A 16,444-nucleotide genomic window follows, 5' to 3' on the forward strand; every position below is an offset into this window, starting at 1 on the left:
GTGAAAGGATCTTCCTGGACTGAAGGTGTATGAATATGCTCCAAAAACACATTACTGGGAATGGCTTCTCTCTTGGAACCTATCTTTGCCAAATCATCCGCTACTTGATTTTTCAGTCGGGGAATATGGTGGAGTTCTAAACCCTCAAACTTCTTTTCTAACTTTCTCACCGCATTGTAGTAGCCAGTCATAGTTGGGCTTCTGACGTCCCACTCCTTCATTACTTGATTCACCACCAAATCTGAGTCGCCGTAGACCATGAGGCCACGGACGTCGAGTGAAATGGCCATACACAACCCATACAAAAGTGCCTCATATTCAGCTTCGTTGTTGGAGGAATCGAAATGACTTTGGAGAACATAGCGGAGCTTGTCACCTCAGGGGGATACCAATACCACCCCAGCACCATAACCATTCAGCATCTTGGATCCATCAAAGAACATGGTCCAGTGGTCTGAGTGAATCTGAGTCGGTAGTTGATGTTCGATCCACTCGACGAGGAAATCCACTATTGCCTGGGACTTGATAGCTTTCTTTGCCTCAAACTTGATATCCAAGGGAAGGAGTTCAATCGCCCATTTTGCCACTCGACCAGTTGCATCTCTGTTGTTCAGAATTTCTGACAATGGTGCGTCGCTGACGACTGAAACAGAGTGATCAGAGAAATAATGTGCAACCTTCTTCGTGGTCATGTAAATCCCATAAACAAGCTTATGATAATGTGGATATCTTTGCTTGGATGGAGTTAAAACTTCAGAAACATAGTATACTGGGCGCTGAACTTTATAGGCTTTTCCTTCTTCTTCCTGCTCGACCGTGAGTACAGTACTGACAACTTGTCCAGTGGCTGCAATGTAGAGTAGTAAAGGCTCTTTGCTGATTGGGGCAGCGAGCACCGGCTGGGTGGAAAGCAGGGCTTTGAGATCTGCAAACGCTGCATCGGCTTCAGGAGTCCACTCGAACTTGTCAGATTTCTTCATCAGTCGGTAAAGAGGAAACAACCAGTAAGCTTCTGGACATCATGCACGCGCACAGGGCGCTTCATTCGGAGTATGGCACCAACTTTCTCTGGGTTCGTGTCGATCCCTTGAGGAAGCCGGGTAACTTTCCACCAGGAACTCTAAAAGTACACTTTGATGGGTTAAGCTTGATATCATATCTTCTTAGGTTGGCAAAGGTTTCAGCAAGGTCAGTCAGTAGGTCAGAACCTTTGCGCGACTTGACCACAATGTCATCCATGTATGCTTCCACATTCCGACTGATTTGAGTGAGCAGACACTTCTGAATCATCCTCATGAATGTGGCCCCAGCGTTCCTGAGACCGAATGGCATGGTGACATAACAAAAGCACCCGAATGGAGTGATGAAAGCTGTTTTTATCTCATCGAGTCCTTACAGTCGGATCCGATGGTACCCGGAATAGGCGTCTAGGAAAGACAAATGCTCACACCCCGCAGTCGAATCGACAATTTGGTCGATGCGAGGGAGAGGAAAATGATCTTTCGGGTAGGCCCGATTGATATGCTTGAAGTCAATGCACATGCGAAACGAGTCGTCCTTCTTGGGGACCATAACAAAATTGGCGAGCCACTCTGAGTGGTAAATCTCGCGGATGAACTCAGCTGCCAGGAGCCGAGCCACTTCCTCACCAATTGCTTTTCTCTTCTGTACTGCGGACCGTCGAAGATGTTCTTTGACTGGTTTTACCTTCGGGTCGACTCGCAAACGATGCTCAGACAGTCCCCTGGGTACACCCGACATGTCGGAAGGTTTCCATGCAAAGATGTCCCAGTTCTCACGGACGAACTGGATAAGCGCTTCTTCCTATTTGCTGTCGAGTGAAGTTGAAATATGAGTAGGAGCAGCATTAGGATCAGTCGGGTGAATATGAATAGGCCGGGTTTCACCGGACGAATGAAATGCAGAATCAGTGGCAGGCTTCTTGGAGCGCAGCAAATCACTCGGGTCTGCATTTTTATGGTATTCTTGCATTTCGACTGTCGCCATTTGTGCATCAGTAATTTTTGAGCCCTTCTGGAAGCACTCTTTTGCTTTCTGCCGATTGCCAGTGATAGTGATCACTCCTCTGGGACCAGGCATTTTCAATTTGAGGTATACGTAACACGGTCGAGCCATGAAACGTGCATAGGTAGGCCTACCCAGAATGGCATGATAAGCACTCTTGAAATTCACTACTTCAAATGTCAACTTTTCTTTGCGGTAATTCTTGAAATCACCGAAAACCACATCAAGGGCGATCTGGTCGAGTGATTCAGCCTTCTTACCGGGTATAACGCCATGGAAACTCATATTACTTTCGCCGAGCTTGGACATCGGAATCCCCATTCCATTCAAGGTTTCAGCATAAAGGATATTCAGGCCGCTACCACCATCCATCAGCACTTTAGTCAGTCGAGTGCCTTCAACAACTAGGTCGACCACCAACGCTTGCCTCCCAGGGGTGGCTATACGTGCTGGATGGTCAGACTGGTCGAATGTGATGGCAGTCTGGGACCACTTCAAATAACTTGGTGTTGCCGGAGCAACCATGTTCACTTCTGTTGATAACTTTCAATCGACTTTTGCTCCCAACATCAGCAAAAATCATCAGAGTGGAGTTGACGTTGGGAAAACCGTCATCATCCTCTTCCTTGTCCTCATCCTTGTCCAGCTCCTTTTCCTTCTCCTTGGGTTGCTTATCTCGGAATTGCTGGATCAGGAGTCGACACTGTCGAGTGGTGTGCTTGGGATAAATCAAATTACCTTCTTCATCTTTCTTGGTGTGAATGTGACATGGAAAATCCAACACATCATTTCCGTCTTGATCTTTCATTTTCTTGGGATTATAGGGCCCTTTGGGCTTCCCCTTGAACTTTCCTTGAGCCACAACTAAGGCCTCACTAGGAGCATCTGGCTCGGCCTTAGGCTTCTGTTTCCGATTGGAAGTACCTCCACCGGTGTCCTGGGCGACTGTTTTGTGCTTGCCACTCCGGAGTTGGTCTTCCTCTTTGCCGTTAGCATATTTGGTGGCAATCTCCATTATCCGAGTCAGAGTCATATCTCCCATCCGACCGAATTTCAGATTCAACTCCCGATACTTAACGCCTTCCTTGAAGGCACATATTGCTTGGTGATCTGACACATTCTCCACTGTATGGTGTAATGTGATCCATCTCTGGATATAGTCTCTCAAGGTTTCATTCGGTTTCTGTACACAACACTGCAATTCTGTCAACCCTGTCTGTCGCTTGCAAGTACCCTCAAAAGTTCTAACAAACACTCTGGCGAGTTCTTCCCAATTGTGTATGCTACCAGGTGCTAATTGGTTCAGCCACGCCCTGGCCGAGCCTTCCAACATGAGAGGGAGGTGCTTCATTGCCACTTCATCATTGCCACCACCAATTTGCATAGCCACTCGGTAATCTTCAAGCCAAGTGTCAGGCTTAGACTCACCGGTGAACTTTCTGACTCCAGTCGCCAACCTGAAGTTGGGAGGAATCACTGCGGCCCTGATGGCTCTGCTGAAACACTCAGGACTGGAAACGTGCACTCTGCTGCCAGTCGGATAATCTCTGTCATGACCTTCTTTGTGCGCTCTGTTCCTGTCAATCAGAGCTTGAACGAGAATAGATTTCTCATCAAAGCTTGGCTCCCTTGGGTCGACTGGTACTCTTCGCTCTCCGCTGTGGGGGCGCCTTTCATCCTGCCACCGAGGCACGTATGACCCACTCCTCGGAGGAGGCATGGGAACTCGACGATGGTCATCCTGGTCGAGTCGGTGATCATACTGCTCGTGGTTTCTGTATTGATCCTGCCGGTGCCCATGTTCCTCACGCCATGGAGGCGATCTTGGGCTGTGAACCGACTGGACTGTGTCCGCCACCACAGACCTGCTATGAATCCTATTCCGCGACTGAGATATTGTTGTATTCTTTTCTCCAGCTGCTCGAAGCAAGCCTCGGATCTGCATCAAACCCCTGCCTGCCTCCGACTGGGAAGGCTGGATCGACTCTACTATTCGGGCTGCGGCTGTGAGATTTTGGATCGGAGTGCGGTATACCTGAGTTTGAGGTGGAAAAAGCTGTCGTCGACTGGATTCAGGGATCCGCTGCCGAGCACGCTCATCGAGTGCATGCTGCAGGTTGTCCAGTCAAGTGCACTCAGCCAAGTTGGCCAGGTGCGCTTCCTCCAAGGCCCGGGCCTCGGGGGTTTCTCCAACGATAGGAGTGTGAAGTGCATCCATGTTGCGGCGGCGAAGCTCTTCCCTCCACTACGAAGAAAGGGGCTCGGGGTGGTACTCCTCGTGAACACGCGACGGATCGCCACCACCATCGCCATCGTCGTTGCGGGGAAGCCAGGAGGACTGGGTGGTACGCCGACCATCAAGACTTCTGCCGCAGGATCACTGCTGTCGCATTCGGATGCGGTCTCGACGGAGCCAGTCGAATAGGCCATACAGAGTTTCGTTGGGCTTGATTGCCGCGACATGTGAGGTGGCCGACTGGCGGGCCACCGCATGCCTCACCCACCGCTGGAGCCGCGACCGACCGAAATGCTTGTGCCAGCGAGTGGCGGGGGATGAGGACACCATAGGAATCGACCGATACTGGGTCGACGGTTGCCGGAGAAGGACGCCGCGGATGCACGCGAGAAAGTGCGTCGCCCCGTGGACGGGGAGCGCATCGACATCGAGCAGAGCTTCCTGGAGCCAGGCGGAGTCGTCGGTGATGAACACGAGCGCGCCGAGACGGATATCGCGGCCCTCAACCAGTCCGCCGGTGGAAACCACGACGATGAGAATCAGAAAAATTGCAACTCCACCAGAAAGTTGCTAAGACACCGACCCCACGGTGGGCGCCAACTGTCATGGATCTAAGACTGACAGTATAATGGGGGTAGGTATGAGGATGCAAGATCCTAGCTATGGTGAAGTTGTACACACAAGTTTTACGAGTTCAGGCCCTTCGTGGAGGAAGTAACAGCCCTACGTTTCGGTGCCCGGAGGCAGTCGACTGAATTATGTATTTGTGTGTTTACAGGGGGTGCAAACCCTTGTCTCAGTGGAGGGGTGGCTTATATAGAGTGTGCCAGGACCCCAGCCAGCCCATGTTACAAGGATTTTAAGGTACATAAAGAGATGGCATTACTGGTAATGGTAGCCTTAAATGCCTTAATGGCCTTCGGTTACAGAGTGGACGCTTGCCCGTTGCTGTTCTCGACGACTCTTGGTCTTCAAACAGGTCGAATGGATTCTTGTATGGTCGAATGGTCGTGTGGTCGAGTGACCCAAAGAAGGAGGAGTCTTCGAGTGACTGGTAGGTCGAGTGGATTGCACTCGACACCTTTGTTGGGCCCTCCCTGTCGTCTCTTGAGCTTCTTTGCTTCTAAGATAGTGACCTTGGATAGGACATATAGGTCAGGCCTATTACCCTACCCCAGGTCTATGTCCTCATCACCTACCCCCCCAGGGTGCGCCTCCTAGGCTTGTGGACCCCCTGGAGCTCCGGCAACCCTAACTCCAAATCCATATACACCTATCCGCGGAGAAAAAATCAGAGAGAAGGATTCATCGCGTTTTACGATACGGAGCCGTCGCCACCTCCTGTTATTCATCTGGAGGGCTGATCTGGAGTCCGTTCGGGGCTCCGGATGTTGGAATTTGACACCGTCGTCATCATCTACCTTCCTCCGTCACCAATTTCATGATGCTCACCGCAGGGAGTGAGTAATTCCTTCATAGGCTTGCTAGACGGTGATGGGTTGGATGAGATCTATCATGTAATTTAGTTAGTTTTGTTAGGGCTTGATGCCTAGTATCCACTATGTTCTAAGATTGATGTTGCTATGACTTTACTATGCTTAATGCTTGTCACTAGGGCCCGAGTGCCATGCTTTTAGACCTGAACCTATTATGTTTTCATGAATATATGTGTGTTCTTGATCCTATCTTACAAGTTATATGCACCTATTACGAGTTATGATCCGCATACCCCAAGGTGACAATAATTGGGATTCTTTCCGGTGATTACCGTAGTTTGAGGAGTTCATGTATTCATTAAGTGCTAATGCTTTGTTTCGATTCTCTATTAAAAGGAGGCCTTAATATCACTTAGTTTCCTTATGGACCCCGCTGCCACGGGAGGGTAGGACAAAAGATGTCATGCAAGTTCTTTTCCAGAAGCATGTATGACTATATACGGAATACATGCCTACATTACATTGATGAATTGGAGCTAGTTCTGCGTCGCTCTAGGTTATAACTACTACATGATGAATATCATCCAACGCAATTATCATCACCGATCCAATGCCTACGAGCTTTTCACATATTGATCTTTGCTAAGTTATTTTCGTTGTTGCTGTTGTCACAATCACAACAAAACGGTTACGGTTACTATTGTTGTTGTTACTGTTACTATCAAACTACCATACTACTTTGCTACTAATTACTTTGTTGCAAATATTAAGTCTTTCATGTGTGGTTGAATTGACAACTCAACTGCTAATACTTGTGAATATTCTTTGGCTCCCCTTGTGTCGAATCAATAAATTTGGGTTGAATACTCTACCCTCGAAAACAGTTGCGATCCCCTGTACTTGTGGGTTATCACGCATCCCCGCCATTCCCCACCTCCCAGAGCCCTACCATCATCGTCCTGCGCCATGTCCTGATCTCATCGGGAGTGCTGCTGTTCCATCCGCTCGATCTGCAAAGGAACATGCCCAGAGGGTTGACGAAAAAAACTCGAACCATTTTTTCTTCACTAACCGAGGACTGCGGGTTGAATTAGCAAACAATACAAGGACTTTTGTGAAAAATTAGCAATGACGTACCACCAAAAACACTAATCGCTTTATTATTAGTGAAGATTTAACATCAATGGGCCTTAAAAGGCCAAGTAGTGGAAGGAGTATTGGGCCACCATGGCCCAATAGGAAGTGCATGCCCCCTTTCCTTGTAGGGGTGCCGAATTGGAGTGGGGGAGGAGTTGCCCTTGGCTGGCGTCCTGTCCCTCCTTGGTGGTTGCCCCTCTCTTCCCCTCTAACCTATATATAGTGGAGGTATTGGCCCTTTCTGCATACAAGTTTTAGGTGCCTCCTCTAGCCCAATACTACTAGTTCCAATTGAGATAATTAGAGCTAGTTCTAGTTCCTCTAATCCTCATAATTAGCTTCCCCAAGTGGCTCTAATCCTATCCTCTAATTCTCTGGCAATGATTAGTTCTGGACGGTGAAGCACTTCCGGATCATGAGGATCATACGCTTGCAAACTGTAGAGAGGTCGTGCTTTCGGTCTTTGGTTCAAGGGGTCATTCGAGGGAGGTTCGCGAGATCGTTCATCGGCGGTACGAGGGACTCCAAGTATGATCTACACCGACTCGTCTGCTTCCGTTACAAACTCGGAGTTGGTAACGATCATGATCCAATCCCCTAATGCACCTTCATATTGTTCCTCGGTGTTCGTATGCCGAATTTGTTTTGTTTTCTACTATGTTTCCCAACAACTTCCACCAAAACAATCATGTAAGTTCTGTGACAAATCATACATTCCTTGGGTTGATTTAATTTGGAATGCTTATTACACTGACAAACTACCTCATGTATCTGAACCTTGCGTCTTAATCTAGTGAAGAGACCTGCTTCAGTTGACAGATGTATACAGAGGGGTGACCATGGTTAAGGTGGCAGCAGGGGTACAATACTTTTTGGAAAGATATTTTGGATACTGATGTATGTCCACCACATACCCCAGGGCTTTCTGATTCGTCCAAGAGGAGGATCTATCTGTCAATCAATTGATTTCTTATGATTCACTTGGTTAGGTTTTCCATCTACCGTTGTCCATCGAAGGATAAGAAGTCAGAGACTTGCAAAGTGTGACCATGGGGCTTGATCCTAGGTCTGTGCTAAAGGACACCTAGAGTTGTGTGTGGGAAGGATCTGATTTCAGGGTTTGGAAACTCTATAACTACTGCTTTAGTGAGATGCAAGTGGGTGAAGCGTTCGGGTTGATCTGGAAGTCCAAGTGTACCATATAGTGGAAGGTTTTCCTTTGGCTACTTCTAGCTAATCGTTTGAACACTAGTAACATGCTTAGAAGAAGACACTACAGAGTTGTTGGTTATGATTACAGTTGCTTGGTCGGATAGTGCTTGTAGATTGCATATGATCCACTCTGGTAAGGTGGCTTGGAACAAGCCAATGTTCATGGAAGTGTTTGCAGTTGATGCTTGGGGGATCTGGAAAGAGCGCAATGATAAAATCTTCAGAAGTATCCCTCTGTCACATGATTCTTGGTTGACAAGGTTTAAGAGAGACTTTGCTTTACTAGTTCACAGGACAGACCAGAGGCTCGAACCTTTTATCCTCTCTTTTGTTCATTCTCTGTAACTTCCACCAATACATTGCATATCCTTAGCTCATAGGTTTATCCTACCACGCCCCCATGACCAACCCATGCTAAACCCTCCTCCATTATGCAATTATCAATGTACAAGTGATATTGTTTGACTTTTAAAAATAAAGGTCAGTGGGAGCCTTTCCCACTGTCATTGAGTTTTAAAAAACATTTAGCGGGCCCTTGATACGTCTCCGTCGTATCTATAATATTTGATTGTTCCATGCCAATATTATTCAACTTTCATATACTTTTGGCAACTTTTTATACTATTTTTGGGACTAACATATTGGTCCAGTGCCCAGTGCCAGTTCCTGTTTGTTGCATGTTTTATGTTTCGCAGAAACCCCATATCAAATGGAACCCAAATGGGATAAAAATGGACGGAGAATATTTTTGGAATATTTGGAGAATTCCGGAAGAAAAATCCACGCGAGATGGTGCCCGAGGGAGGCACGAGGCAGGGGGCGCGCCCCTGACCCTCGTGGGCTCCCCGTAAGGCGATTGATGCCCTTCTTCGGCCGCAAGAAAGCTAATTTTTGGAGAGAGAAAATCACGGCGAAGATTTCAGTCCAATCGGAGTTACGGATCTCCATATATATACGAAACGGTGAAAGGGCAGAAGAACAGAACGCAGAAACAGAGAGAGACGGAGAGACAGATCCAATCTCGGAGGGGCTCTCGCCCCTCCCATGCCATGGAGACCAAGGACCAGAGGGGAAACCCTTCTCCCATCTAGGGAGGAGGTCAAGGAAGAATAAGAAGAAGGGGGCCCCTCTCCCCCTCTCTTCCGGTGGCGCCGGAACATCGCTGGGGCCATCATCATCACCGCAATCTTCACCAACAACTTCACCGCCATCATCAGCAACTCCCCCCCTCTATGCAGCGGTGTAACCTCTCTCTTACCCGTTGTAATCTCTACTTAAACATGGTGCTCAACGCCATATATTATTTCCCAATGATGTATGGCTATCCTATGATGTTTGAGTAGATTTGCTTTGTCCTATGGGTTATTTGATGATCATGATTGGTTTTGAGTTGCATGTTTTATTATTGGTGCTGTCCTATGGTGCTCTCCGTGTCGCGCAAGCGTGAGGGATCCCCACTATAGGGTTTGCAATATGTTCATGATTTGCTTATGTTGGGTGGCGTGAGTGGCAGAAGCACAGACCCGAGTAAGTAGGTTGTTTGCGTATGGGATAAAGAGGACTTGATACTTTAATGCTATGGTTGGGTTTTACCTTAATGATCTTTAGTAGTTGCGGATGCTTGCTAGAATTCCAATCATAAGTGCATATGATCCAAGTAGAGAAAGTATGTTAGCTTATGCCTCTCCCTCAAATAAAATTGCAATAATGATTACCGGTCTAGTTATCGATTGCCTCGGGACAAATAAATTTCTCGTAACAAAAAGCTCTTTACTAAAACTAACTTAGTTGTGTCTTTATCTAAACAGCCCCTAGCTTTTATTTACGCGCTCTTTATTATCTTGCAAACCTATCCAACAACACCTACAAAGTACTTCTAGTTTCATACTTGTTCTAGGTAAAGCGAACGTCAAGCGTGCGTAGAGTTGTATCGGTGGTCGATAGAACTTGAGGGAATATTTGTTCTACCTTTAGATCCTCGTTGGGTTCGACACTCTTACTTATCGGAAACTATTGCGATCCCCTATACTTGTGGGTTATCAAGACCTTTTTCTAGCGCCGTTGCCAGGGAGCAATAGCGTGGGGTGAATATTCTCGTGTGTGCTTGTTTGCTTTATCACTTAGTAATTTTTATTTGCTGTTCTTAGTTGTTTTCTATCTTCAGTTATGGGTAGGAAACGCAAAATACCAAAAAAATTAGTTGTACCTACTGAACCAATGGTTGAAGAACCACTCAAAATCTATCGCACTCCTGAAGCTTATTATTTGGATCATCTTCGATCCCTATGTGCTCGTGCTGAAACCCCAACTAGCTTAGTTGAGGGAAAATCTTTAGATGAGCATGCTTGTTATGTGTGACACCTTATATCTGAAAAAGGGAAACTTTTACTGGGTCAAATTCATCGTTTCCAATGCTATGCTTGGAGTTTATGTGAAATATATGGTTTTACTTGTTGTTCTGAAAACCCTAAGAAACACCTTCCCTATCAATGTGATTTTAGTGATAATGGAATCGTATCTTCGTATGCTAAGGGTGTTTATAATTACTATGATGTTCAACAAATTGAATAATTTGTTTCTTTTAAGGGTGCTTACGAAATTGCTTCTTTGATTGAAAAGTATGATGCTACTCTTTACAAATCTGAAAATTTTGCCATACTTAAATATTGATATGATAATTATGCTTCTAATGCCTATGTTGAACCATATATTGAGAACTACTCCGCTGTCCAAGAAGAGATTAATATTTTGCAGGAGTCTATGGAAGAATAAATTGATGAAACTGTGAGCTCATTGGATGAAAAAGCTGAGGAGGAGAGCGAAGAACAAAAGGAGGAAGAGCGGGTTAGCTACCCGTGCCCACCTTCTAATGAGAGTAACTCTTCAACTCATACATTGTTTAATTTCCCTTCGTGCTTACCGAAGGATGATTGCTATGATGATTGTTATGATCTCGTTCATTCTCTTGAAATATCCCTTTTTAATGATGCTTGCTATGCTTGTGGCCATGATGCCAATATGAATGATGCTTATGGAGATGAACTTGCTATAGTTCCTTATGTTAAACATGAAATTGTTGCTATTGCACCCACACATGATAGTCCTATTATCTTTCTGAATTCTCCAAACTACACTATATCGGAGAAGTTTGTGCTTATTAAGGATTATATTGATGGGTTGCCTTTTACTGTTGCACATGATGATTTTGATAGATATAATATGCATGTGCTTGCTGCTCCTACTTGCAATTATTATGAGAGAGGAACTATATCTCCACCTCTCTATGTTTCCAACACAATAAAATTGCAAGAAACTGTTTATACTATGCATTGGCCTTTACTTTGTGTGCATGAATTGTTATTTTATGACATGCCGATGCATAGGAAGAGAGTTAGACTTCGTCATCACATGATATATGTTGCTTTGTTCTCACTACTAAATTACAAATCATTGTTAATTAAAATTGGCTTTGATATACCTTGGGATCCGGGTGGATCCATTACTTGAGCACTATATGCCTAGCTTAATGGATTTAAAGAAAGCGCTAACAGGGAGACAACCCGGAAGTTTTAGAGAGTCATTTATTTATATTGAGTGCTTTTATAAAGTTTAAAAAAAAGAGGGGAACCCGAAACTTTTTCAAAAAGAAAAGCGAAAGTGAGGAAGACGAGCATTGTTGAAGTGGTAGCTAGCCTTGAACTTTGTTCATGCTCACGGAAACTTTGTGAATCTTGATTACAGAAAATTTTCAACAAAAATAATTATCCCCTTGTACAATTCCATTGTATTATAAAAATAATGTGCCAAGATTTGCCTTTAGGATGTTTACTTTGCCTGTTGGTTTGTGCGATGTAGGACAGAAACTTTGGCTGTAGTGCGCGATTTTACATTTTTTACTGGAAGTCAAATGGTTATGACTCTTTTTGCACCGTATTTATATAATTTTTTTTATTTTTCCTAATTTTTGCAGAATTTTTCAAGTATCAAAAGTATGGTGAATGTTCAGATTATTACAGACTGTTCTGCTTTAGACAGATTCTGTTTTTGATGCATAGTTTGCTTGTTTTGATGAAACTATCGATTTATATCAGTGGATTAAGCCATGGAAAAGTTATATTACAGTAGACACAATGCAAAAACAAAATATGAATTGGTTTGCAACAGTACTTAGAGTAGTGATTTGCTTTATTATACTAACGGATCTTACCGAGTTTTCTGTTGAAGTTTTGTGTGGATGAAGTGTTCGATGATCAAGAAGGTCTCGATTTGAGAAGAAGGAAGAGAGGAAAGAGATCAAGCTTGGGGATGCCCGAGGCACCCCAAGTAAATATTCAAGGAGACTCAAGCGTCTAAGCTTGGGGATGCCCCGGAAGGCATCCCCTCTTTCTTCAACAAGTATCGGTATGTTTTCGGATTCGTTTCGTTCATGCGATATGTGCAAATCTTGGAGCGTCTTTTGCATTTAGTTTTCACTTTTCCTTTATGCACCATGCTGGTATGAGGTAGTCCTTGGTTGATTTATAGAATGCTCATTGCACTTCACTTATATTCTTTGAGTATGGCTTTATAGAATGCTTCATGTGCTTCACTTATATCATTTGAAGCTTGGATTGCATGTTTCTCTTAGAAAACCGCCATTTGTAGAATGCTCTTTTGCTTCACATATATTTGTTAGAGCATGGGCATATATTTTGTAGAAAGAATTAAACTCTCTTGCTTCACTTATATCTATTTAGAGAGATGACAGGAACTGGTCATTTACATGGTTAGTCATAAAATCCTACATAAAACTTGTAGATCACTGAATATGATATATTTGATTCCTTGCAATAGTTTTGTGATATAAAGATGGTGATATTAGAGTCATGCTAGTGGGTAGTTGTGTATTAGTAGAACTACTTGTGTTGAGGTTTGTGATTCACGTAGCATGCACGTATGGTGAACCGTTATGTAACGAAGTCGGAGCATGAGGTATTTATTGATTGTCTTCCTTATGAGTGGCGGACGGGGACGAGCGATGGTCTTTTCCTACCAATATATCCTCCTAGGGGCATGTGTAGTAGTACTTTGCATCGAGGGCTATTAAACTTTTGCAATAAGTATGTGAGTTCTTTATGACTAATGTTGAGTCCATGGATTATACGCACTCTCACCCTTCCATCATTGCTAGCCTCTTCAGTACCGTGCATTGCCCTTTCTCACTTCGAGAGTTGGTGCAAACTTTGCCGGTGCATCCAAACCCCGTGATATGATACGCTCTATCACACATAAGCCTCCTTATATCTTCCTCAAAGTAGCCACCATACCTACCTATTATGGCATTTCCATAGCCATTCCGAGATATATTGCCATGCAACTTCCATCATCATCATATACATGACTTGAGCATTCATTGTCATATCGCTTTGCATGATCTTAAGATAGCTAGCATGATGTTTTCATGGCTTGTCCGTTTTTTTATGTCATTGCTACGCTAGATCATTGCACATCCCGGTACACCGCCGGAGGCATTCATATAGAGTCATATATTTGTTCTAGTATCGAGTTGTAATATTGAGTTGTAAGTAAATAAAAGTGTGATGATCATCATTATTATAGCATTTCCCCATCAAAAAAGAGGCCAAATAAGCCTAAATAAAAAAGGGGGCCAAAGAAGCCCACAAAAAAAGAAAAAAGAAAGAAAAGAGAGAAAAGAAAAAGGGGCAATGTTACTATCCTTTTACCACACTTGTGCTTCAAAGTAGCACCATGTTCTTCATATAGAGAGTCTCTTGAGTTATCACTTTCATATATTAGTGGGAATTTTCATTATAGAACTTGGCTTGTATATTCTGATGATGGGCTTCCTCAAATGCCCGAGGTCTTCATGAGCAAGCAAGTTGGATGCACACCCACTTAGTTTCAGTTTGAGCTTTCATACACTTATAGCTCTAGTGCATCCGTTGCATGGCAATCCCTACTCCTCACATTGACATCAATTGATGGGCATCTCCATAGCCCGTTGATTAGCCGCGTCGATGTGAGACTTTCTCCCTTTTTGTCTTCTCCACATAACTTCCACCATCATATTCTATTCCACCTATAGTGCTATGTCCATGGCTCACGCTCATGTATTGTGTGAGGGTTGAAAAAGCTGAAGCGCGTTAAAAAGTATGAACCAATTGCTCGGCTTGTCATCAGGGTTGTGCATGATGTGAATATTTTGTGTGGTGAAGATGGAGCATAGCTAGACTATATGATTTTGTAGGGATAACTTTCTTTGGCCATGTTATTTTGAAAAGACATGATTGCTTAATCAGTAGGCTTGAAGTATTATTGTTTTTATGTCAAATGATAGACTGTTGCTTTGAATCACTCATATCTTAATATTCAAGCCATGATTAGATTACATGATCAAGATTATGGTAGGTAGCATTCCACATCAAAAATTATCTATTTTATCATTTACCTACTCGAGGACGAGCCGGAATTAAGCTTGGGTATGCTGATACGTCTCCGTCGTATCTATAATTTTTGATTATTCCATGCCAATATTATTCAACTTTCATATACTTTTGGCAACTTTTATACTATTTTTGGGACTAACATATTGGTCCAGTGCCCAGTGCCAATTCTTGTTTGATGCATGTTTTATGTTTCGCAGAAACCCCATATCAAACGGAATCAAAACTGGATAAACACGGACGGAGAATATTTTTGGAATATTTGGAGAATTCCGGAAGAAAAATCCACGCGAGACGGTGCCCGAGGGAGGCACGAGGTAGGGGGCGCCCCACCCCTCTGGGCGCGCCCCTAACCCTCGTGGGCTCCCCGTAAGGCGGTTGATGCCCTTCTTCGGCCGCAAGAAAGCTAATTTTTGGAGAGAAAAATCAGGGCGAAGATTTCAGTCCAACCGGAGTTACGGATCTGCATATATATACAAAACGGTGAAAGGGCAGAAGAACAGAATGCAGAAACAAAGAGAGAGAGAGAGAGAGAGAGAGAGAGAGAGATCCAATCTCGGAGGGGCTCTCGCCCCTCCCATGCCATGGAGACCAAGGACAAGAGGGTAAACTCTTCTCCCATCTAGGGAGGAGGTCAAGGAAGAATAAGAAGAAGGGGGGCCCAATCCCCCTCTCTTCCGGTGGCGCCGGAACACCGCCGGGGCCATCATCATTACCGCAATCTTCACCAACAACTTCACCGCCATCATCACCAACTCTCCCCCTCTATGCAGTGGTGTAACCTCTCTCTTACCCGCTGTAATTTCTACTTAAACATGGTGCTCAACGCTATATATTATTTCCCAATGATGTATGGCTATCCTATGATGTTTGAGTAGATCTGTTTTGTCCTATGGGTTATTTGATGATCGTGATTGGTTTTGAGTTGCATGTTTTATTATTGGTGCTGTCCTATGGTGCTCTCCATGTTGCGCAAGCGTGAGGGGTCCCCATTGTAGGGTTTGCAATATGTTCATGATTTGCTTATGGTGGGTGGTGTGAGTGACAGAAGCACAAACCCGAGTAAGTAGGTTGTTTGCGTATGGGATAAAGAGGACTTGATACTTTCATGCTATGGTTGGGTTTTACCTTAATGATCTTTAGTAGTTGCGGATGCTTGCTAGAATTCCAATCATAAGTGCATATGATCCAAGTAGAGAAAGTATGTTAGCTTATGCCTCTCCCTCAAATAAAATTGCAATAATGATTACCGGTCTAGTTATCGATTGCCTAGGGACAAATAACTTTATCGTAACAAAAAGCTCTTTACTAAAACTAACTTAGTTGTGTCTTTATCTAAAAAGCCCCTAGCTTTTATTTACGCGCTCTTTATTATCTTGCAAACCTATCCAACAACACCTACAAAGTACTTCTAGTTTCATACTTGTTCTACGTAAAGCGAACGTCAAGCGTGCGTAGAGTTGTATCGGTGGTCGATAGAACTTGAGGGAATATTTGTTCTACCTTTAGCTCCTCGTTGGGTTCGACACTCTTAATTATCGAAAACTGTTGTTATTCCCTATACTTGTGGGTTATCAGCCCTCAAAAAATAAATATATTATTGTCCTAAGTAATGTGATAATTTACCTAAATAAATATATAAACATTTAACTAAAAACAAACTGAAACTTGTGGACCAACCTTTTGTCTGTGAAAACTGGTAGTGTAAGTGCCAAATTTATTACCCTATCCAATGCATTGCTTCAACTGATACAAGAACCAACTCCGGGATGGGGCATCTTCCTTGTCAACCACACCTGAGGTTGCCAGGAATTGCTGCCCACTACTTAGCTTGATGAAACATCCATCCACACCTGCATCAAATAAGCAATCATTTGAGACAAGTGAAATGCAAAAAAAGGTTAGACATAGGTACACTAGAGAATACTTATGAATGGCCTACGCCCATTGAGGAA

Source organism: Triticum urartu, chromosome 5A, assembly GCF_056163025.1.
Source record: "Triticum urartu cultivar PI428250 chromosome 5A, HENAU_Tu73, whole genome shotgun sequence".
NCBI lineage: Eukaryota > Viridiplantae > Streptophyta > Magnoliopsida > Poales > Poaceae > Triticum > Triticum urartu.